Source organism: Pan paniscus, chromosome 8 (assembly GCF_029289425.2).
Source record: "Pan paniscus chromosome 8, NHGRI_mPanPan1-v2.0_pri, whole genome shotgun sequence".
Lineage (NCBI taxonomy): Eukaryota > Metazoa > Chordata > Mammalia > Primates > Hominidae > Pan > Pan paniscus.
The window spans coordinates 123678947-123704711 of NC_073257.2; positions in this window are offsets into that span (position 1 = coordinate 123678947).

Sequence of the window (25765 nt, forward strand, 5' to 3'; positions counted from 1 at the left end):
AACAGACTAATACAGTGCCTGAAACAAACTGAGGCTCAAAAGAGATTTGTTGAATAAATGAGTGAACAAATAATGTCTAGCACAAAATCTTCCCACAACTATTCTGGTTCCCCAGAAGAATGTGCTGTTCCCTCATCCACCTTCCAAGTGCGCTTGGCGGATACACTGATTGTTTTCACCAGATTGTCCCCTAGTTCAGAGCTTCCAAACTGGACTGTGAGCCCCTCTCATGGCAGAGTTTATAAACGAACATTTCATTTTACCTCTACTGCCACTATGCCTGGCACCTGGCAGTTACCTGATTCAGATTTATTAAAATGAAAGAAATTGAATTAACTGCCCCCTCAAGGCTAGAATAATCACTGGGGTCAATCTATGATGTGTTCCATAGAAAAAATAAACAAGTTGGTTATTTTTCTGATTTGTCTATTCAATTTAGTCAATGTGATCCATTTGCTGTGCTCTTATAGTGGACTTACATCAGTTTTGGGACACTTCAAAGAACCTTCAAGTCTACCAGTTCCTTCAGTACCAACCAAAGCCCTGTGAGATGGTCGGCAGGTATGTGTCTATTCCACACAGGAGAACAGAGGATCAAGGAGTTAAATTTGCCTGAAATTAACACATAGGAAAGAGTGAACTACGGAGTCTTCCAGATCTCCAGACACCTTCTGAGTTGGAGGCTCTTACTCCAAAGTCAGGGATCTCCAGTACCCTGCTTGTTGATTTTTGTTAGGAAGGAGTATGTCCTAATTTTTTTGAAGATTCAAGATTACTGAGTGTGTGTAAGGGGTACAGGAAAAGATGACAGAGATATTCCTCAAAGGAGGCAAAAGAGTGAGCGGAGTTCAGAATGAGGAATTTAAAGAGGCGGCCTCTGAGGATGGGGTATGTGCAACTGAGAAGAGCAGAAAAGGGGGTATCTCCATTCCTCGATACAAATCCTGCCAGCCTCAGGAAGGGGAACCTGGAGGCCCAGGATAGGGGTGAAGAACTTTGGCCACAGCCTGTGACCCAAAGATCATCTACATAGTTAAAACATTGAGATTGCACTCAATCAGCATTTTTCCAATCTATTTCACCACGGACATGTTTTATATTATACTGCATTGTTGATGGGATACCAATGAGCCTCATGAGATATAATGCATGCTTAGATTAAAGTAGACATCTAAAAATGATCTTGCAAATGAATCGCTGCAAGGAATTATGGAAACTACCTTTGATTTATGTACAAATTTAAAATTGTATGATTAAACAAAAAATGACAAATTGGAGAAATCAACTGCTTTATATTTTATTAAAGACACAAAGAACAGCATCTCACAAATACATGCTAAAATTATAAATCATATAAATGAAATAATATACAAGTATAAACACATAAAAATTCACATAAATATATATGAATACATATAAATATATAAGCATACATAAATGCTTGTTGAAATTATAAATGAAGACATGACAAAGACCACTGATCACCAAATAGATGACACATATCACCTCAGTGGTTCTTGAATTTGGCCTAAGCATCATGAGCTGATGGAACCACGGCCTCTCCTGTTTCAAGGGATCACACTCAACTTCCTTGCTTTGCTTTACCATTTCTTCATAGCAGACATGGGACTTTATCATAGGAGAAGGGTAACAGGTTTATACTTTTTTAAAATAATCTTTTTCTTAGAAATTCACTTTAAAACTTTTTATAAGGGGTGACCTTTCAAAATATAATTAAAATGCATATTATATATGTGTATATATGTATGCATACATACATGTGTATACATTATGTATGTATGTACACACACACACATAAATAGCTCTTATGTTTCTGGAACCCATTCTGGAATGCAGCCTAGATTAGACCCTCTGCAGATCATTGCCACCTACAACATATTCTAATTCCCATCTTTGCAGTGGCTACTGATGCACTTGGTGACTGACTGCTCAACTCACTCACTTGACCTGTCATCATGGAGAATGGGCACAGCATGAAGCTCCAAGCTGGGGGTGTCCTGAAGTACAAGGGCCCGATAAAGAACTACACAGGGGTAGCCCTTATATCAGACAAGAAGCAGATGGCCTATGCCAAAGGGTTCTGTTGAACTGAATTTTATGAAGGGAGTATTTCCTGAGGTAAGAGCAGGGTTAGGAGAACAAGCAAGAGAAGCTGAGGCTCTCAGAGACTAAGAACCATAGGATCTTTGAAGGGGAGGGAACCGAGCTTCCGGAGCCCTGTAAAAGTTAGAGCCATGGGAGGGAGGCCTACTAAGAGCTGTTGTCAAAGGAACAGTGATTATCTAAACCCCAAACCACAGCAAGGTGCAGCAGAAATAGGAATAAATACCGCAGCCTTTCTAGGATTGCTAGAAAAATACAAAACACACAGTTAAATTTAAATTTTAGATAAACGACAAATAATTCTGTAGTATAAGTATGTCCCAAATACTTCATGGGATATACTTACATTATAAAATGTTTCATGGTTCTTCTAAAATTTAAATTTTCCTGGAATCCTGTATTTTTATTTGCTAAGTCTGGCAGCCCTAAACCTCTGTCCTCTCACCCTCCAATCTCTGCCAGTGCCTTCCATTGTCCAAACCCAGCTGGAAGCCAGAAGTAAGGCAATCTGTGTGGTGCAGGCACTGGAGGTCAGCCTTGCCTGGGGCACAAGGCAAGGCAGAGAATTCTGGAAGATAAGATGTGGGGGTGGGGGTAGTCAACAGAGAATAGCCAAAATAATCAATGTCTAGCCTCTGCCATTTTAACCTCAGTCTTTGTGGTAGAGTGGTATTTTCTCTGGACAGAACAAGCAACGTTTTGTCCTGGCTTTGTGCACTTGTGGGCTATTCTTTAGTCTAGATCAGTGGTTTTCAATCTCCTATTCCAAACAAAATATTCCATAGAATCCCCACACACAAAGCAGGTAAAAAGGTAGCTGCTGCAGTAGAAGAGGTGCTAGACCTGAAGCCCTATCTGGCTCCCCTCCTATCCACCCTACCTGCCCACATACAAACACAGTTGCAGTGGGGCCTGCAGAGCCCTGGGGAGCCTTGGGCCTGACCAAAGCTGATCTGAGAGCCCCCACTGTAAGCTGCACTAAGTATACAATATACAGTGTGCTATCTTTTGTGAAGAAAAGAAATAAGAAAAACATGTCTCATGTTTGCAAAAGGAACTATATAAAAAATATATCAGAAACTATTAAAAGCTGTTATCTCTAGCATAGAAGTGGGAATGGATTGGGGAAGATGGAAACAGGAGCAGGAATTCTCCAAGCAGAACTTCCTTGCTTTTGCTTTTGAAACAAGTGAGATAAAAAGTGATGGGGAAAAAAAGCAAACTCTGAAATTGAAGACAAACAGAAAAAAATGAAACTGTATTAAATCAATGGCATAAGCACACAAAAAGTTAATTCAAGTAACTTCTGGACACAATTGTCTGATTATAGTTAGAGGGAGAAATTCTAAGACAAAAAGTATGGCAAAGGTGGGAGCCTTTGGTGATGGAATACTTTTTAGAATCTTGATTGTGGTGTTAGTTATAGAAATCTAACCTGTGATAAAATTACATAAAACTTCTCACATCCACATCCCACCCCCCCCCCACACACACACACATATCCATACATCCCCCCATCCCACATGAGTGTAGGTAAAACTAGGAAAATCTGAATAAATTCCATGGATTATATGAATGTTAATTTTCTGGTCTTGATACTGTAGTGTAAGTTAAGCAAGATATAATCAGTGGGATAAATACGGTGAAGGGTACACAGGATCTCTTGGTATATTTCTTCAACTTCCTGTGAATCTATAATTATTTTAAAATAAAACCTTATTTAAAAAACTGCAGGCCGGGTACAATGGCTCACACCTGTAATCCCAGCACTTTGGGAGCCCGAAGCTGGCAGATCACGAGGTCAAGAGATCAAGACCATCATGGCCAACATGGTGAAACCCCGTCTCCACTAAATATACAAAAATTAGCTGGGCGTGGTGGCACATGCCTGTAATCCCAGCTACTTGGGAGGCTGAGGCAGGAGAATCGCTTGAACCAGGGAACAGAAAAATCATTACTTTTCAACCCCGATTATAATAGTTGGCCCAGGTAAGGATTATCAGTATCTGTTAAATTCCTGGGTAAAATATCGGTGGGGATGAGTACATTCACCCAGTTACAAAGTGCTACCCCATAGATTTCTTACTAATTACAAAGGGGAAATGAACAGCAGTAAGATCTGGCAGCCAACATCTTAATTAAAGGATCAAACTGAGCATCACCAGTAGAAAGGGGCTTGGCTGAGGGCAGTAGTGTGCTACGATTAAAGTCTGAACATGTTAGTGCCTCAAAGGAACGAGAAGTTAAGTTCATCAAGAGTGAGGACAGGAAAGGCTTTTTGGGGGAGCTGTGTTTGAAATGTTGATCGGAAAGGAGTCTGATGGCTGGGGGAGGTGGTTCAAGCAAAGAGCACAGCAGAAGCAAAGGCCCAGTGGCTTGAAACAGCCTTCTGGACTGAGAGACCCTTAATCAGTTGAGAATGGCTGGGACAAACAGTATAGAGAGAGGGTTAATTAAAGGTGAACCTGGAGAGTTCGGCAAGGCCCAATCATTACAAGTTTCCATTACCAGATTAAACAGCTTAGACCATATCAGGTGACGGAGACACCCTGAAGGGTCTCTAAGGTGGGTGGCCATAATTATATAGGAAGAAAGTGACAAACAAGAGAGCTGTAGAGGAGGTAGAATCTACCAGATGCATAACCAATCAGAGATATGGATAATGAAAGAAGCTAATAGGATGAATCCGAGAATATTTTCACATTCTCTGCAGGAGGGCTAGTCCTGCAGATGGGCAGGGTTCAGCTAGAGAGCTGGATGAAAAGCACCTAAGGTCATGGTGCAAGCAGCAGGACATGGTGTATAAATGATTAGTGATGCCTGCTTTGGTTTAGACCAGGGAGAAGAAAAGAGTATCAGGGTGGATGGTGGTTCTGATAACTGAGATTAAAAGCACAAGAACAAGTATTGGGTAGGAAGGACAAGTGTGTTATTTCAACTATGCTAAATTAGAAAGATTGCCATTTATTTCAGAATTCCTAGTATCTCGTGTGGATTCAGTACACGTTGTGGATGAGTCTTTTGGAGTTCTAATGATAACTTAAGGGCTACTTAATATATAGATTATTTACTCAGTAGACTTCAGGGGCTTCTTCAACACATGCACTAAGGAGCATCTCCTGGATTTAGAGCATGGAGCTTTAATCAGAGCAATCTCATTAGGTTTAACAGGATTTATTTAAACCTGGGAATCCTGGGGATGCTGGAATGAAGAAAACTCTCAGCCTGATTTTGTACTTAATAATAATTAATAATGAGCATGCTCTTCCCCATGGTAGCTGAACATAGGCACAAATGTCTGCTGCAAAGTCAAATTTCTTGCCTTGGATCTCAGTCCCATGCCAAGGACGGCACCCCAATTCATCAGTGCCTGAGAGGCTGTTTAGCTTAAGAACCACACTAGGTGACTTATAATTAAAACAATTGCAATTCTTTTTTAAAATTTAATTCCAGATCTAATTTCTCATTTGCCTCACGAGGGTACAGTATGCACAGCAGCCTATCTGTGGGGAAATTAAGGAAAAGCAGGAGGACATGCACCACACAGTGCTTATATTAAAGTAATCATTCATATTTTTCTGACAACACTCTTTAATAAGTGTCAAATCTTTATTACTTTCTTTGGCATTTGCATCCACATTAATCACGTTGAATTCAGAAGGTATTTATTTCTGGAGGTTGTAAAAATCAACCCAGAGGCTTCCCCAAGCTAATCAATTAGTCCAAATCCACTCCTAGGGTTCTGATTTGTGGAAGCTTTGCTGGTTCAGAAAGTGACAAGAAAGAAAACTCTTAACAATGTGATGGCCACAGGGGACAAGAAAGGAGATACAGTTCCATCCTGAGACACACATTACAGAGTTCTCCCACTGTCTTGGCCACTGGAATCAGAATCCTCCAGGGGCAAACTTTCTGAGACAAGAAACTCACACACCACCACTTCTCCATGGCCACAGAATGGCACTAGATAGGTGGGCTAGTAGCTCTCTGAGCCTTTTTATTACAGAGTAGGGGAAGTCTAATAACGAGAGCTTGCTGGTTCTTCCAGGGTGGACTTTATAAATTATGGAAAGAATACATCTAGTAAAGCGAAAAACTGGAAGCACAAAAACTGCCTGGAGCGACACATAGCATAGGCCTGGGAATGAGGAAACATGAGTTCTAGTCTCAGCTCTTTCAGAAATGACTGTGAAATTTCAGTCTCTTGGCCTCAGTTTCCAGACCTTTAAGATGGGCTTGCCTAGATGGTGTTTCAGGCTTTGCCAATTCTCGAGCTGATGAGTGACATCTTCAAATATCTTCAACCCTAGCATGAGACTCATAGCAGGGAATTTGGAGGACATGGTGGCCTTGATGTTAAGCTTGACCCAAAGAGGAAGTGACACTTGGGCTGAACTTCATCAATGTCATCCCCATCTTTAGCACTGAACCTGCAATTCTGACACTGCGGAAGCAGCAGGGGCTGAGACATCTGTGATTTCTTTGAGGTTTCACTTATTAAGGAAGAAAGACAAACAGCAGGGAAACTAAGTATGGCAGGGCTGGGTCACTCTGCATCTTAACTCACCAATCTGGAACATCCAGGATCTGGTGTAGAAATGTTACTTACTCCTAGTGCAAAAGATAGAGACCAAATTAACTGGTATATTCCTATTGTACCTACATTTATCTTCAAAATCTCAGAGCAGAAAGAACTTGATAGATCTGATCTTTGCAAAACAGTCAGGTTGGCAGATTTTGTCTTTCCTTCCTCTGGCTTCCCTTTTCCACATCATCTTCTCCATGGGAGTTCCCCCAGGTCTCTCTCCCAGGTGCCTCAGTGTTCTCTCCTTCTTGTTCTCCTGCATCCTCTGTCCATAGGCCATCCTCTCAAGCAACATCCCTTGCCAGTCATTTTTATCTTAGCGTGAATTTGCACAACCACTTCCTTCCTTGAATAGGGACAAGAGACAATCTAGGCTTTGGGGAAACAAGTTCGTAGGTAGAGACTTCTAGTTGTCACCCCAAATTCATTATTTACTAAGAAATAATGAACCCATATCAATAGAACCCCAATTATCAGCTGAGGACATAGCTGCCCAGAATTCAGATTCTGCTGAAATCTGAATATCAAACTGATTATCATAGGTAGTTTGGAGTTATAAGATTAAGACTGATCTTTTTTCTTTTTGCTTACAAAGAACATATATAAACTGTGTGAGACACAAAAAGGAAATATTTATATTTAACATATATTTTATATTTTTCTATAAAAGGACATGTAATTTCTTAAAATGTCCCGCATAATTATAATTGCTAGCATCTAATCCATCCACTTGATAATTTTTTGAGCCTGGGTAATACTATGGGTATTTGGGGGATATGGCTGGGGATAAAAGTGTGTCTGTAGTTAAGTTTTCACTAGAAAAATCCACTAGTGGACTGGTTTTAATTTGGCCTTTGTTTGTAACTCGTCTCTTCAGGGGATTATCCCCAATTTTCCTCTGAGTCCCCTTGCCTTAATACTTTCAGTGACTGTGTTTTGGGTGGAACTGACTCTACTTCTAGCTCTAGAGATAAGATGTGTGTTTTTGTTTTGTTTTGTTTTTCGAGACAGGGTTTTGCTCTGTTGCCCATGCTGGGATACAGCAGAACTGTCTCAACTTACTACAGCTTTGATCTCCTGGGCTCAAGCCATCCTCCCACCTCAGTCTCCTGAGTAGCTGGACCTACAGGTTTGTGCCACTACACCCAGCTAATTTTTTTGTTTTGTTTTGTTTTTTGTTTTTCTGTGCATGGTTTTTTGTTTTTATTGGTTTGTTTGTTTTTTGTTTGTTTTTGTTTTTGTTTTCGTAGAGACAGGGTCTCACTGTGTTGCCCAGGCTGATCTCAAACTCTTGGACTCAAGCGATCCTCCACCTCAGCCTACCAAACTACTGGGATTATAGGCATGAGCCACTGCCAGGCCAGAAAATAAGCCATAAAAATCAGACAATGTTTTCCCTGGCCAAATGATTGATTTAAGAAATGGTGTGAGGCCAGGCGCCGTGGCTCACCCATGTAATCCCAGCACTTTGAGAGGCTAAGAAGGGTGGATCACTTGATGTCAGGAGTTCGAGACTGGCCTGACCAATATGGTGAAACCCCGTCTCTACTAAAAATACAAAACTTAGCTGGGTGTGGTGGGGTGCGCCTGTAATCTTAGCTACTCAGAAGGCTGAGGCAGGAGAATCCCTTGAACCCAGGAGGTAGAGGTTGGAGTGAGTCGAAATCATGCCACTGCACTCCAGCCTGGGCAGAAGAGTGAGACTCTGCCTAAAAAAAAAAGAAAAGAAAAAAAGAAATGGCATGTAACCCAATATAGCTGATGAGATTCAAACCACTTTGCTGGGGGTGCATGGAAGGATTCTAGCTACTTTCTGCTGGGCTTAAGCCTAAAGAGATAGGAGGCTGGAGCTGCTGCCTCTATCTTTGGCACCATGAGGAGAAAATCTGTCTGGGAATATATTTAATGAGAAGAAGTAAGGCCAAGAGTTGTAGAAAGATATCAGCTCCTGGAGATGCAGTGTGAACCCTTGCATTGCGTGCCTGAAGCTCCCATCTAAGATCTACAAGATCCAATAAGATCCTTCTTTATTTTTTTCATTTAAGCCAGTTTTGGTTCAATTTTCTCTCACTTAGAAAATCTTAACTAAGAAAATAACTAATTTATCTTGTTAAGTTTTCCTTCTTTTTTAAAACAATTTTAACTAGGGATAATTACAAATAATAAGCTGCACATACGTAAAGTATAAAATTTGATAAGGTCTAACATATATATACATCTAGGAATCCATCCCCACAATTAATATAATGAACATATCCATCACCATCAAAAGTTTACTCCCACCTATTCATAATCCTTTCCTTCCTTCCCTTCACACCTACCACATCCCCTGGCACCACTGCTGATCTGCTTTCTGTCACAGTTTGCTTTTTCTGGAATTTTCTATGAATGTAATCATACAGTATAAACTCCTTTTTGTCTGGCTTATCTTACTTAGCACAATAATTTTGAGCTCCATTCATATAGTTTAATGTACCAATAGTTAATTCATTTTTATTTCTGAGTAGTATTACACTGTGTGTATATAACACAGTATTTTATCTGTTCACCTGTTGGTGGACATTTTGACTGTTTCTAATTTGGTCTATTACAAATAAAGATGCTATGAACATTCTGGTACAAGTCTTCATATGGACATATATTATTATTACTCTTGAAAAAATACCTAGAAGCAGAATGGCCCAATTCTATGGTGCAAGATTAATCTTTTTAAAAAATTGCTAAAGTATTTGCCAAAATAGTTGTACCATCTTAATTCCCATCAGCTGTCTATGAGAGTTTCAGTTGCTCCACATACAAACACTTGAGATGGTCAATCTTTTTGATTTTGGACAATCTAATACATATGTAGCCATATCACAATATAGTTTTAGTTTGCATTTTTCTTAATGACTAACTTTATTTTCTTTTTATATGCCTATTTTCCATCTTTTCCATCTCCTAAGGTAAAGTGTCTACTCAAATCTTTTGCCTTTTTTAAAAAAAAAATTGTTTTCTTCTTATTAAGATTTAAGAATTCTTTATACATTCTGGATATAAGTTCTTTATAAATTTGGAATTTATAAATATCTTCTCTATGTCAACAATAACTTTCAAAGAACATAATTTCCTAATTTTGATACAGTCCAAATTATGTTTTTCTTTTAACAATCACTCTTTTGGTGGTTTATCTAGGACACCTTTGTCTAACTCGAGATCACCAAAAATTCCTCCTGTATTTTCTTGTAGAAGGGTTACAGTTTACTTTAGATCTTACATTAAGATCTGTGATCAATTTTGAGTTTACTATTAAAGGCTCTTACACTTTGTCCTGGGAAGCAGTTAACGTTTCTTGGAAGCAGTTTAATCTCTTGAGTACTGGCTTTAAGCTTTGTTAGTTGGAATCAGAGCAACATGTAATCTAATTTTGCCCACTACTGAGGCAAAACCTTTCTGAATACTCTTCCAGGACTTCGTAAGTTCCAAGGTTTCCTCTCTGGGTGATGACGGGAATAGAAACTATTTCTGGCTCTGTATGAGCTCTGAGCCTTGTTTTTTCCCGCTAATGTCTTTAAATCATTCCTTTCCTGACCTCAAGTAGTTTCCTCACAATCATACATTGATCAATAATCAGCTGAAGACTCAAGGTGACTCTTTGCAAATTCTCTAGAGTTCTCTACGTAGGGCTCTCTTCTCTCCTTGACTCTGCCCTAAAAACTCTGTCTTCTTTGGCCTCCCCGGGTTCCCAGTTCTGTTTCCTCACCTCATAGAGACAGCTGGACTCCGCCTGGATCCCCACCTTGTGCTGTGGCGTAGAAACTCTCCAGTCAATTAGGTGGGCAGTCACAGAACCCACTTTGTTTCTTTCTATGTTTCTGAGATGGGTGGCTCATTACCTGGCATCCAGAATCTTCAAAACCAGTGTTTCGTGTATTTCATTTGTGTGTGTGTGTGTGTGTGTGTGTGTGTGTGTGTGTGTGTGTGTGTTTAGCTGTTTTTTAAAGGAAGTTAAATGCAGCCTCTGCTATTACACATTAGTTGGAAGTAGAAGTCTCCCACAGTATAATGTGGGAGACATATTCTAAAAGACAGCAGCATTTCCTATTTTAAGTAGGTCAACCATTTGAAAATCTACCCTATGTATGGGCAATAACTTTCGAAAATAATTTATTTACATTTCTATTTTCTTCATAGAAGTTGATCTCTAGAAATCATTGCTGTAATCACAGGATGGATAATACAATCAACCATAGGGTTTTGTTCATAGATTCATTTACCAAATATTTGTTAAACAGCTACAGGTATTGGGGGAAATTACTACTCCAGGTATTGAAGGCAAGGGGTCAGTGGAATATATTAGTAAACAAAGAGACAAGATTCTTGACCTTAGAAAAGTACCTTTTACACATAACTGCTAAAGATAAGTGTTTTACATATATTAACTCTAATCCTCATAACAACCCCGCTGCATAAGCAGTAACAATTAGCAAACTCCATTTAAAGATGAGATAACTAAGGTAAAGAGAGTTTGAGTAACTTACCCAGGGTAGTACAAGTAATAAGAGTCAGGGATGGGATTCAGTCTAGGCAGTTTAGCTCCGGGATCTCTTCCCTGGGCCATTATGTGACATTTTATTTACACGTGTCAACAAAACAACACATTGTAACATGGCAGGGATTCAACTGCTTTACAAGGGCAGATAAAGCAGAGTAAGGAGACAGTGATAGAATGTGCTGCCTTACAGAGTGACCCATGCAAAGCATTTCCTAAGAGGTGGTGTTTGAGGCAGAGAGCTGAATAAAGCAAGAGAGAGAGATGTGCAGCCACCTGGGGAAGAGCATTTCAGGCAGAGGGCACAGCAAGTGCAAAGGTCCTGAGACAGAAATGCTGGATGTGCTCAAGGAGCAGCAAGAAGCCAGTGTGGCTAGAGCACCAAGAGAAGGAAAAAGTGGGTGGCTGAGAGAAGAAATTAATATGATTTATATAAAATGCCTCCCACAATGCCTGGCACTTAGTGGATGGAAGCTAGATAAAGGGTGGACATTATTAGTAACATCATTGCAATTAGCACGAGTGCTCTGAGAGAAAAATGACTGGAGAGAAAGGAGGCACCCTCCATGACTTGGGTTAATCAGAGAAGACTTCTTGGAATGGGGACTTAGGCTGAGCTTCCAAAAATAAGACCTATCCCCTATTTCCAAGTAACACCATGAAGCCTCTTTCCCCACATTCCTGGGAATGAGGATGGGTGAGTCTTCTGACTTGAAGAGATGACCCAAAGCTGTATACTAAGAGGTCAGTAGATTCACAAAAGAGAAATTAAAAATCATTTATTTTTCCTTCTGAGTTTTCTTTGGCTTCTTGTCTGAGCCTCTCCCTGCTGGCCCTTTGATCTCAGAATCCCTTCATTCCCTGGTCCATTTTTTAAAGATTTTGAAAGGAAGTCTCCAATGAAGATTGTTATTAGGGCTTTAAGCCAGATGGAATGAATTAAATGAGAGTCAAAGAAAACCTGAGTGGCCTTTTCCACTGATAAGTTTCTATTTGCACTATTTTATCATAGTAGGAATGGCTCTTCTGAATGTCCAAATGGCACTGAATAAGCAGAGAAGGAGAGAAGTAACTCTGATGAAGAACTGTTCCTTGCCCTTAAATGTCAGAGACTTCAATTGCTCACCACACGGAGACCAGGGGGTCATCAGGCTGAAAGAACAGGATGGAGACCATAAGCAGAATTTTTTTAAAATGCCACATGGGTTTCTAGAAAAAAATGCCTAGTCAGCTTTCTCAGGTAACACTAACTCATAATTACCTTGCCGCCTCTTGTTTGTGATATGAGATGGCTGATTCTCCTGGGCTTACCTTTAGCTCCAAGCTGTTAAAAGAAAGGAAGGGAAGGAAGAGAGCTCTGAGCAAGTAGCCCAGAGCCACAGTCAGAGTGTGGGCTCTGGTGGCAGCCTGCGCCTGTATCAAAATCTCCTTGGGGGTTTGAAAAAACGTAAACCCTGCCTCCCTCCCAAGCCTCCTTAGATATTCTGAGGGTAGCACCTCAAGGTCAAATTCACCAGGTGATTCTTAAACAAGGCAGTTGCGGATGAGCCCTCTGAGGATATGCCTGTGCCAGGATCCTTTCTTGAGGCAGCTTCTGGAAAGGTCATCAGGGTGGTGGTGAACTAGGGGTTCTCTACCCTCTCTTGGCACAGAATCACCTGAGAGCTTAAAAGATACAGCTGCCTGGGCTTTTAGGCCTGAGATTCTGCAGCAATCTTCTGTGGTAAGTCCAGCCTTGACTTGTCTTTTTTTTTTTTTTCTTAAGGTTCCAAAGGTAAATCCAATATGCAGGCAAGGTTGAGAACTAGCAGGTCACAGAGCAGGGGCAACAATGCCAGAGGCCATAGGGCTAGGCAGCCAATGGGAATGCGTGAAACAGGCTGTCTGGGACAGGTGAAATAGAAACCCCAGTTCCATTCCAAGACGGTGGCCACTACTCAGCTAGCCAACCCCTGGTTATGTGGAAACAAAACCCATTTTTGCGAACCCTTCTGATTTTTCAAGAAAAGTCGGAAATCAAAATTTTAATATGAAACCTGATTTTGGAAAGCCTATAAATGGCCGGGCACCGTGGCTCACGTCTGTAATCCCAGCACTTTGGGAGGCTGGGGCGGGCAGATCACTTGAGGTCAGGAGTTCGAGACCAGCCTGGCCAACATGGTGAAACCTTGTCTCTACTAAAAACACAAAAATTAGCTGGATGTGGTCGTGCAGGCCTGTAATCCCAGCTACTCTGGGGGCTGAAGCGGGAGAACTGCTTGAACCTAGGAGGCAGAGGTTGCAGTGAGCTGAGATCATGCCACTGCACTCTAACCTAGGTGACAGCGCAAGACTTCGTCTCAACAACAACAAGAAAAAGTCTATAAATCACACAAAATATACACATTACTGTGTGCACAGAACAGAACACACCCGTGGGTGGCTGTGGCTCAGAGAATGCCCAACTGTGACTTTTGCTTGTGAAGTTTCTCAGCCTGTGGACACACTAGGAGGCCCCTCCGTGGTGACCTCTCCTTGGGGGCCAGTTCTATAAGTGCTTTTGGTTTGTGTGTAGTCCCATCCGCCTCCCTAGAATTTCTCTTCTTTGATGTGGTTTGCCAGATTTCCTGACTTGTTTGAAGCCAAAGAAGTCGTCTCATAATTAATATTTAAGAAGGAGTATTTCGTATTTTTACTTTCTGTAGAATCCTTTTATCTTAGACAAGAGATATGTGTAAGAATATGATTTTCATAAATGACATCTGAGTGTGTTTTTTGTTCTATCAAACTCTATGAGCACTCAAGCTTAGAGTGCTCATACAGTTTGTTATCAAAACCAGAAGACTCTAGAAAATGAATGCAACTCAGAGTTAATGGGTGTAAACTGGTTTGTATAGTCAGCTCACTCCGGCTTCACCTGTACAAATTTGGTTCTGGTTCTTATTTTTTTTTTTAATTTTTTTATTTCCACAGGTTTGTGGGGAACAGGTGGCATTTAGTTACATGAGTAAGTTCGTTCTTTAGTTGTGATTTGTGGAATTTTGGTGCACCTATATTCTGAGCAGTATACACTGAACCCAATTTGTTGTTTTCTATCTCTCACCCACCCCTCCACTCACCTTTTCCCCCAAGTCCCCAAAGCCCCTTGTGCCTTCGCATCCTCATAGCTTAGCTCCCACTTATGACTGAGAACATACAATGTTTGGTTTTCCATTCCTGAGGTACTTCACTTAGAATAATAGTCTCCAATTCAATCCGGTTGCTAGGAATGCTATTGATTCATTCCTTTTTATGGCTGAGTAGTATTCCAACATATATGTGTGTGTGTAGGAGGGAGGAGCAAAGATGGCCGAATAGGAACAGCTCTGGTCTACAGCTCCCAGCGTGAGCGACACAGAAGACGGTGATTTCTGCATTTCCATCTGAGGTACCGGGTTCATCTCACTAGGGAGTGCCAGACAGTGGGCGCAGGTCAGTGGGTGCACACACTGTGTGCGAGCCGAAGCAGGGCGAGGCATTGCCTCACTTGGGAAGCGCAAGGGGTCAGGGAGTTCCCTTTCCAAGTCAAAGAAAGGGGTGATGGGCGCACCTGGAAAATCGGGTCACTCCCACCCGAATACTGCGCTTTTCCGACGGGCTTAAAAAACGGCGCACCACGAGATTATATCCCGCATCTGGCTCGGAGGGTCCTATGCCCACAGAGTCTCGCTGATTGCTAGCACAGCAGTCTGAGATCAAACTGCAAGGCGGCAGCGAGGCTGGGGAAGGGGCGCCCGCCATTGCCGAGGCTTGATTTGGTAAACAAAGCAGCCCGGAAGCTCGAACAGGGTGGAGCCCACCACAGCTCAAGGAGGCCTGCCTGCCTCTGTAGGCTCCACTTCTGGGGGCAGGGCACAGACAAACAAAAAGACAGCAGTAACCTCTGCAGACTTAAATGTCCCTGTCTGACAGCATTGAAGAGAGCAGTGGTTCTCCCAGCACGCAGCTGGAGATCTGAGAACGGGCAGACTGCCTCCTCAAGTGGGTCCCTGACCCCTGACCCCTGAGCAGCCTAACTGGGAGGCACCCCCCAGCAGGGGCACACTAACACCTCACATGGCAGGGTATTCCAACAGACCTGCAGCTGAGGGTCCTGTCTGGTAGAAGGAAAACTAACAAACAGAAAGGACATCCACACCAAAAACCCATCTGTACATCACCATGATCAAAGACCAAAAGTAGATAAAACCACAAAGATGGGGAAAAAACAGAACAGAAAAACTGGAAACTCTAAAAAGCAGAGCACCTCTCCTCCTCCAAAGGAACGCAGTTCCTCACCAGCAATGGAACAAAGCTGGACGGAGAATGACTTTGACGAGCTGAGAGAAGAAGGCTTCAGACGATCAAATTACTCTGAGCTACGGGAGGACATTCAAACCAAAGGCAAATAAGTTGAAAACTTGGAAAAAAATTTAGAAGAATGTATAACTAGAATAACCAATACAGAGAAGTGCTTAAAGGAGCTGATGGAGCTGAAAACCAACGCTCGAGAACTACGTGAAGAATGCAGAAGCCTCAGGAGCCGATGCAATCAACTGGAAGAAAGGGTATCAGTGATGGAAGATGAAATGAATGAAATGAAGCAAGAAGGGAAGTTTAGAGAAAAAAGAATAAAAAGAAACGAACAAAGCCTCCAAGAAATATGGGACTATGTGAAAAGACCAAATCTACGTCTGATTGGTGTACCTGAAAGTGATGGGGAGAATGGAACCAAGTTGGAAAACATTCTGCAGGATATTATCCAGGAGAACTTCCCCAATCTAGCAAGGCAGGCCAATGTTCAGATTCAGGAAATACAGAGAACGCCACAAAGATACTCCTCGAGAAGAGCAACTCCAAGACACATAATTGTCAGATTCACCAAAGTTGAAATGAAGGAAAAAATGTTAAGGGCAGCCAGAGAGAAAGGTCAGGTTACCCTCAAAGGGAAGCCCATCAGACTAACAGCAGATCTCTCGGCAGAAACCCTACAAGCCAGAAGAGAGTGGGGGCCAATATTCAACATTTTAAAGAAAAGAATTTTCAACCCAGAATTTCATATCCAGCCAAACTAAACTTCATAAGTGAAGGAGAAATAAAATACTTTACAGACAAGCAAATGCTGAGAGATTTTGTCACCACTAGGCCTGCCCTAAAAGAGCTCTTGAAGGAAGCGCTAAACATGGAAAGGAAGAACCAGTACCAGCTGCTGCAAAATCATGCCAAAATGTAAAGACCATCGAGATTAGGAAGTAACTGCATCAACTAACGAGCAAAATAACCAGCTAACATCATAATGACAGGATCAAATTCACACATAACAATATTAACTTTAAATGTAAATGGACTAAATGCTCCAATTAAAAGACACAGACTGGCAAATTGGATAAAGAGTCAAGACCCATCAGTGTGCTGTATTCAGGAAACCCATCTCACGCGCAGAGACACACTTAGGCTCAAAATAAAAGGATGGAGGAAGATCTACCAAGCAAATGGAAAACAAAAAAAGGAGGGGTTGCAATCCTCATCTCTGATAAAACAGACTTTAAACCAACAAAGATCAAAAGAGACAAAGAAGGCCATTACATAATGGTAAAGGGATCAATTCAACAAGAAGAGCTAACTATCCTAAATATATATGCACCCAATACAGGAGCACCAAGATTCATAAAGCAAGTCCTGAGTGACCTACAAAGAAACTTAGACTCCCACACATTAATAATGGGAGACTTTAACACCCCACTGTCAACATTAGACAGATCAACGAGACAGAAAGTCAACAAGGATACCCAGGAATTGAACTCAGCTCTGCACCAAGTGGACCTAATAGACATCTACAGAACTCTCCACCCCAAATCAACAGAATATACATTTTTTTCAGCACCACACCACACCTATTCCAAAATTGACCACATAGTTGGAAGTAAAGCTCTCCTCAACAAATGTAAAAGAACAGAAATTATAACAAACTATCTCTCAGACCACAGTGCAATCAAACTAGAACTCAGGATTAAGAATCTCACTCAAAACCGCTCAACTACATGGAAACTGAACAACCTGCTCCTGAATGACTACTGGGTACATAACGAAATGAAGGCACAAATAAAGATGTTCTTTGAAACCAATGAGAACAAAGATACAACATACCAGAATCTCTGGGACACACTGAAAGCAGTGTGTAGAGGGAAATTTATAGCACTAAATGCCCACAAGAGAAAGCAGGAAAGATCCAAAATTGACACCCTAACATCACAATTAAAAGAACTAGAAAAGCAAGAGCAAACACATTCAAAAGCTAGCAGAAGGCAAGAAATAACTAAAATCCGAGCAGAACTGAAGGAAATAGAGACACAAAAAACCCTTCAAAAAATTAATGAATCCAGGAGCTGGTTTTTTGAAAGGATCAACAAAATTGATAGACCACTAGCAAGACTAATAAAGAAAAAAAGAGAGAAAAATCAAATAGACGCAATACAAAATGATAAAGGGGATATCACCACCAATCCCACAGAAATACAAACTACCATCAGAGAATACTACAAACACCTCTATGCAAATAAACTAGAAAATCTAGAAGAAATGGATACATTCCTCGACACATACACTCTCCCAAGACTAAACCAGGAAGAAGTTGAATCTCTGAATAGACCAATAACAGGATCTGAAATTGTGGCAATAATCAATAGTTTACCAACCAAAAAGAGTCCAGGACCAGATGGATTCACAGCCGAATTCTATCAGAGGTACAAGGAAAAACTGGTACCATTCCTTCTGAAACTATTCCAATCAATAGAAAAAGAGGGAATCCTCCCTAACTCATTTTATGAGGCCAGCATCATTCTGATACCAAAGCCTGGCAGAGACACAACAAAAAAGAGAATTTTAGACCAATATCCTTGATGAACATTGATGCAAAAATCCTCAATAAAATACTGGCAAAACGAATCCAGCAGCACATCAAAAAGCTTATCCACCATGATCAAGTGGGCTTCATCCCTAGGATGCAAGGCTGGTTCAATATACACAAATCAATAAATGTAATCCAGCATATAAACAGAGCCAAAGACAAAAACCACATGATTATCTCAATAGATGCAGAAAAAGCCTTTGACAAAATTCAACAACGCTTCATGCTAAAAACTCTCAATAAATTAGGTATTGATGGGACGTGTCTCAAAATAATAAGAGCTATCTATGACAAACCCACAGCCAATATCATACTGAATGGGCAAAAACTGGAAGCATTCCCTGTGAAAACTGGCACAAGACAGGGATGCCCTCTCTCACCACTCCTATTCAACATAGTGTTGGAAGTTCTGGCCAGGGCAATTAGGCAGGAGAAGGAAATAAAAGGTATTCAATTAGGAAAAGAGGAAGTCAAATTGTCCCTGTTTGCAGACGACATCATTGTATATCTAGAAAACCCCATTGTCTCAGCCCAAAATCTCCTTAAGCTGATAAGCAACTTCAGCAAAGTCTCAGGATACAAAATCAATGTACAAAAATCACAAGCATTCTTATACACCAACAACAGACAAACAGAGAGCTCAATCATGAGTGAACTCCCATTCACAATTGCTTCGAAGAGAATAAAATACTTAGGAATCCAACTTACAAGGGATGTGAAGGACCTCTTCAAGGAGAACTACAAACCACTGCTCAAGGAAATAAAAGAGGATACAAACAAATGGAAGAACATTCCATGCTCATGGGTAGGAAGAATCAATATCGTGAAAATGGCCATACTGCCCAAGGTAATTTACAGATTCAATGCCATCCCCATCAAGCTACCAATGACTTTCTTCACAGAACTGGAAAAAACTACTTTAAAGTTCATATGGAACCAAAAAAGAGCCCACATTGCCAAGTCAATCCTAAGCCAAAAGAACAAAGCTGGAGGCATCACACTACCTGACTTCAAACTATACTACAAGGCTACAGTAACCAAAACAGCATGGTACTGGTACCAAAACAGAGATATAGATCAATGGAACAGAACAGAGCCCTCAGAAATAACGCCGCATATCTACAACTATCTGATCTTTGACAAACCTGAGAAAAACAAGCAATGGGGAAAGGATTCCCTATTTAATAAATGGTGCTGGGAAAACTGGCTAGCCATATGTAGAAAGCTGAAACTGGATCCCTTCCTTACACCTTATACAAAAATCAATTCAAGATGGATTAAAGACTTAAACATTACACCTAAAACCATAAAAACCCTAGAAGAAAACCTAGGCATTACCATTCAGGACATAGGCATGAGCAAGGACTTCATGTCTAAAACACCAAAAGCAATGGCAACAAAAGACAAAATTGACAAATGTGATCTCATTAAACTAAAGAGCTTCTGCACAGCAAAAGAAACTACCATCAGAGTGAACAGGCAACCTACAAAATGGGAGAAAATTTTCGCAACCTACTCATCTGACAAAGAGCTAATACCCAGAATCTACAATGAACTCAAACAAATTTACAAGAAAAAAACAAACAACCCCATCAAAAAGTGGGTGAAGGACATGAACAGACACTTCTCAAAAGAAGACATTTATGCAGCCAAAAGACACATGAAAAAATGCTCACCATCACTGGCCATCAGAGAAATGCAAATCAAAACCACAATGAGATACCATCTCACACCAGTTAGAATGGCAATCATTAAAAAGTCAGGAAACAACAGGTGCTGGAGAGGATGTGGAGAAATAGGAACACTTTTACACTGTTGGTGGGACTGTAAACTAGTTCAACCATTGTGGAAGTCAGTGTGGCGATTCCTCAGGGATCTAGAACTGGAAATACCGTTTGACCCAGCCATCCCATTAGTGGGTATATACCCAAAGGACTCTAAATCATGCTGCTATAAAGACACATGAACACGTATGTTTATTGCAGCATTATTCACAATAGCAAAGACTTGGAACCAACCCAAATGTCCAACAATGATAGACTGGATTAAGAAAATGTGGCACATATACACCATGGAATACTATGCAGCCATAAAAAATGATGAGTTCATGTCCTTTGTAGGGACATTGATGAAATTGGAAATCATCATTCTCAGTAAACTATCACAAGAACAAAAAACCAAACACCGCATATTCTCACTTATAGGTGGGAATTGAACAATGAGATCACATGGACACAGGAAGGGGAATATCACACTCTGGGGACTGTTGTGGGGTTGGGGGAGGTGGGAGGGATAGCATTGGGAGATATACCTAATGCTAGATGACGAGTTAGTGGGTGCAGCGCACCAGCATGGCACATGTATACATATGTAACTAACCTGCACAATGTGCACATGTACCCTAAAACTTAAAGTATAATAAAAAATAATAATAAAAATAAAATGAATATAATGATACTTATCTTGTATTAATGCTATAAAAATTAAATGTTAAAAGGACTAAACAAGAAAACATGTGAAAACACCTGAAATGACACTCCCTTCCTGTTTGGTCAAGTTAATTATTCTTTTTAACTCAAAGTTCTAGCCAGTTCAGAATAGTCTCCAAAACATTCTAAGTCATCTGACACTTATCCATAAATGCCTGCATCAGTTCACATGATTCTATGTATGTGTGTGTGCATATATATTTGTCTATACACATGCAATGCTTAAAACCAGGACTCTGGATGAAGACACACTTTAAAAAGAGAAATGCATAATTATTATAAAGGTGGTTCTTTAATTTTTCCATTGACAAAAACCATTTATTGAAACCATCCTGCTTTTTTTTCCACAGTGAGCATGTATTATTTACATAACCAGGAAAAACAATAAATATTGCTGATTTCATTGTGAAAAAGACATTTCTAAAATAAATAAATAAATAAATAAGAATTGTCTATTCATGTCCTTAGCGTACTTTTTGATGGGATTGTTTGGTTTTTTTCTTGTTAATTTGTTTAAAAGAACCCTTACTTTAAGAAAGCTCCCCAGATAAACTGGATGCAGGTGGTCTGTGGACTGCACTTTTAAACACTGACATTGTAGTAGAAAGGGAAGACAGTAGAAAAATGTCCATTTGGAAGATGGAAACACTGAGTCTAGAGAGAGGACTCACTGACACCCAGCTGTGTAATACTCGCTACATTATAAGATGAGCAGCCAGCCAGTGAGAAAAGACAAAGACAAATACTAATTGCTAACCTCACAGTTTCCTTTTTCCAGATTCCTCACAAAAGTACTTTGTAAGCTCTACTTGATTACATAGTACTTGACTGTCTTCAAGTAAATGCCTAAAGTCAACTGGTAATTAATGACATGCATATAAGCATTGTGATGAGCAATAAACATATGCTGAAAACATGCATTTTTGTGAGATATGCTAATGAATATTAGCACCCCAAACTACAAGCAAAACTCCAGAAGGGTTTTCTTTTTATTTATGTATTTTAACCAACGACCAATTGATAGGTAATGAGTTCACTCAGGGCTGGCTTCCCATGCTATGGGCACTGGGGGCGCTGATGGACCCATTTGAAATGCTTCAAAAACCCCTCTGTTGCCAGTGGCAAGGAATTGGCAAGGATAATCTACATTTTATTTCTGTCAGCCATAATCACATATCTGCACAACATAAATGCATCAAGAAATGGCTTTCTTGTTTTTTTGATTGGTGGACTCTCATCTAATGAGCTCGAGTCAAAGAATTTCATGGTGTTGAAGACCACTGGGACCACTGAGGGTAACAAGCATATTCCAATGCCTTTTCTGGAAAATGTAAAACAGAATTTAGTGTGTAGACATGGACTATGGAGTCTGCGCCCTGGGTTTGAATCCTGGCTCTGGCACTTTAGAGCTTAACTTCTCTGGGCCTCAGTTTCCCCATTTGTAAATGTGGATGATGACAGTACCTACTTCATAGGGTTTTTGATGACTGATAAATAAGCTAATGCTTGTGAAGCACTTAGAAGAGTGCCTGGCACAAGGCAAGATCTCTAAATATGGTATTGTGGCTTGAAGGACCTGGCTTCCCTTGCAGCAGAGCCCCCATGTAGGAAGTTGGGTTTAAGGGCCTGTTGGTTGACTTTGTCCTCTCAGTTCTCATATGGGAATCACTTCCCATGTCCCCACTGTGCCAAAAAAAAAAAAAAAAAGCATTTCAGTTTCTTCATTTCCTCAAAGTCTCCTTAGGACAATATTAACTTTTGGCACAAAGGCTCCCATGAAATTGTCTGTTGGTTGGTTTTAGACAGGAAACAAGACTCCTTGGCTCAAAAGAAAGATTTACCCAGGGAGTTTTGGAGTTCAGCTATGGAGTAGATCAGAAACTGGGGTCCTTCCTGTTCCTAAAAACACACGCTGTAGGCAGCTGAGTGTGTTGCCTACAACTGTGCCCTGGCCTTTCTGAGGTCTGTGAGCTGTCCTTCCTAGGGTGAAGTCTGACCTCTCTCCCTCTCCTGTACCAGATATGGACCACACACCACCCTCCCCATCTTCCACCCTCATCTTCAGGAGAGATTGAAACTGTGCAAGTTTCTTTTTCTCTCCTCTCCAGACATTCCATGTTTAGAATCATAGGCGCCTTTATTTTCAGCTTTCAGCAACTGTTCCAGGCAGAAAATGCCTGCCAAGTGTTCTGGGTTGCATTCAGGCCATTTGAGCTCATGCTTTGCTGAACAAAAGTCTGTGCTGACATTTCTAGAAAACAGTAACACTTTGGGGCTGCAGTGAGGCATCCCTCTTCTATGCAGAAAGGGTATTCCTGGGAGAGGTTTGAAACTCCAGAGAAATAATTACAGTGCTTTCTACTTGACAGAACTTTATAGTTTACCAAGTTCTTATGCATCTATGATTTCATTTGCATCTTGTAACAACTGTGAGAAGTAGTCATGACAAGGATTAGGACTGTTATTTTACAGATGACAGAGCTGCAGATAAGAGTGAGGTAAGCATTTGACATTCGTGCAAGAGCTTGGTCTCTTGACTTCCAAACCTATGAGCTTTCCACAAATATCAACGTGATGACATCCACACACTGCTTTGATATACAATTTACACTGCACTAACATGAGCACAGTATCATTTTTATCATCATGAACGTCCCATGAGTTACAAGGCGAAGTGTTTTAGTCAGCAAGAATACTCTATGCTGTAGTAACAAATAAGCCCTAATATCATAGAAACTTGCCCAAACAGAGATTGATTTCTTACTCATACCATACATAATCTGATGCAGACCTCTGTAGTGGGTTTTGTCCAAGTGGTAACTTGGATCCAGACTGCTTCATATTATTCTCCTGACATTTAAAAAATAATGGCCTTAATAGTCACTGGGAAATGAGAACAGAGTGTCATCCATTTTCTGGAAGGTTTTATGGCCAGAAGAACACATTATTTCCACTCACGTGTGATTGGCCTGAACTCAGTCATAACTTCAACCTAACCACAAAGGAAAGATAGTCTTGTTGTGTGCCCAGGAAGAATAAATGAAATGGGGTTTGGCGAATACAGAGCATTCTTTCTGCTACTTTGAATTATACCAGTACTTGTTCAGGCTGTCTGTAACGTGTTGAAAAATAAAACATCATGGTAAAAAACTCGTAATATTGTGCCAACTATATGGTAGCCACAAAATACCTGCAGGACAAATTGAACTATTTCCAACATGAAGCTTCCCACAAGCTAAAGAATGGTGCTGCATATCACAACAGGTTATCAGGCCAGAACAAAGGATGGCAGATAATTTTGCATATTACTGGAACTGAAATGGAAATATTGTTTTCACTTTTTTTTTGTATTCCTATCTGCATTTACAAATGATTTGAGTGGATTTCTAATCTTGAAGCATATCCAAAATAACAAAATCACACACACATAAAAGGAAGTTAAACAGAGCAGAGAACTAGCTATACCAAAAATTTGAAATTGATCAATCATTACAACTAAGCAATAGGTTTGGTTGCATGCTTACTGAAAGCTAAAGTAAAAAGGCGGTAAAGGTAATAACATTTTGAGCATCTCTGATGTCCCAATTACTACATGAAATGTTTTATATACATCAGCTTATTTGATCCACGTATCAGCTTGTAAGATAGCTAATGATAGTAGCCACCCCATATTGAATTCTTAGACTAGGCCAGGTCCAAGGCTAAACACTTTACATGTATAACTATTTAAACCTAACTAATGTACCATTTTATAATAAGAAAAGTAGAGGTTCAATGAAATGACATGAACTGTCCAAAGTATAATTAGTGGCCAAGGCTGGATCCACCTCAGCCCTATCTACTCCAAAATCTGTGCTCTTTCCATAAACTAATAGAATTATTCATCATGTAAAAGGAAACATATAATTAAGGAAACACAGGAAATACAGAAGATGCACATGCTCTCTATTAAAAAAAAAGTGGTATCTTAATGAGCTCCAAATCAAGTCTAAAACTTTTCTTATTATTTCAAACCCCTTGAAAGTCAAGAAAGAGTTCACTCTTGAGGATATTCAAGGGGACTGCAACATACCTGAGGCAGAGAGAGGGCTGAAAGCCAGAGGAGGAAACAGTGCAAGCAAACAGAGGTTGGAATTCTGTAGGAGGCCATCTAGCAATACAGCACCAGAGCTGCCAAGCCTTCTCCCAGCACTCCATTTATTAGACTGAATTACATCAGATCCTGAAGGCTGAAACACTAGAAATGAAGGAATTTTCATTTTTATGAAAGGACTAGAAATAAACGAGAGAGAGAAAAACATGCAGTCTATGTATTAGTTTACTTTACTGCCTTTGGCTGACACATGGGCCGTCACTGGCCTATGGTGGGGCTGCCTCTCACAGCATCGTGTTGCACATCACCTCCCTAATGAGCAGCTGCTTTCAGTCCATGCCTGCTGTAGACTCAAGGCTAAAGGTGCATTCTCTCCCAAAGCCAGGGACAGGCAAACATCCAGGGATGAGCCCTTGGTGAACCTCTGTGCTTTGCCTACTTCATAGCCAGCTGGAAGTGAGGGGCTGGCCTGGAGTATCTCCAAAGTCTAGAGCCGAGTGGATACGTCCTGAATTACAATGCGGGTAGCCTTCACTTTATACTATTCTGATACACACAAATTTCAGTTACCACTGTTTACTTCAAAAGCAACAGTCCTTCAACAACACAGCTCAATTTCAGTTACCACAGTATATTAACTGTCAGTATCTGAATAAAGTACAAACCTCACTGCCAGGTCTTCGGTCCCCAAATCACTATGTAAATAATAGATCCACCCCATGTTCTCAGACAGTCGAGTTATGTCTTTCAAAGCCTGTTGGGGATTGCTCACTGCCCATCTCTTATTTATTTCACATAAAGCCAGCAAAGCATGTAGTTGTGTTACCTTCTTGTCTCCTGGTGATAAAACCCATAGGACATTTTATAAAAATGAATAATCAAAAGAAGGAGTTGGCCAAAAAAAGGAGAGTGCCACAAAGAAGTGAAAAATGAAAATGCTGGAAGTGAAATTGAAATCCAATGCAAATGGAGCATTTTAGCTGATTGCGCTATTCAAGGGATTCTGGATACCCAGCCAGCGGAACTTAGTGAAGGTAAA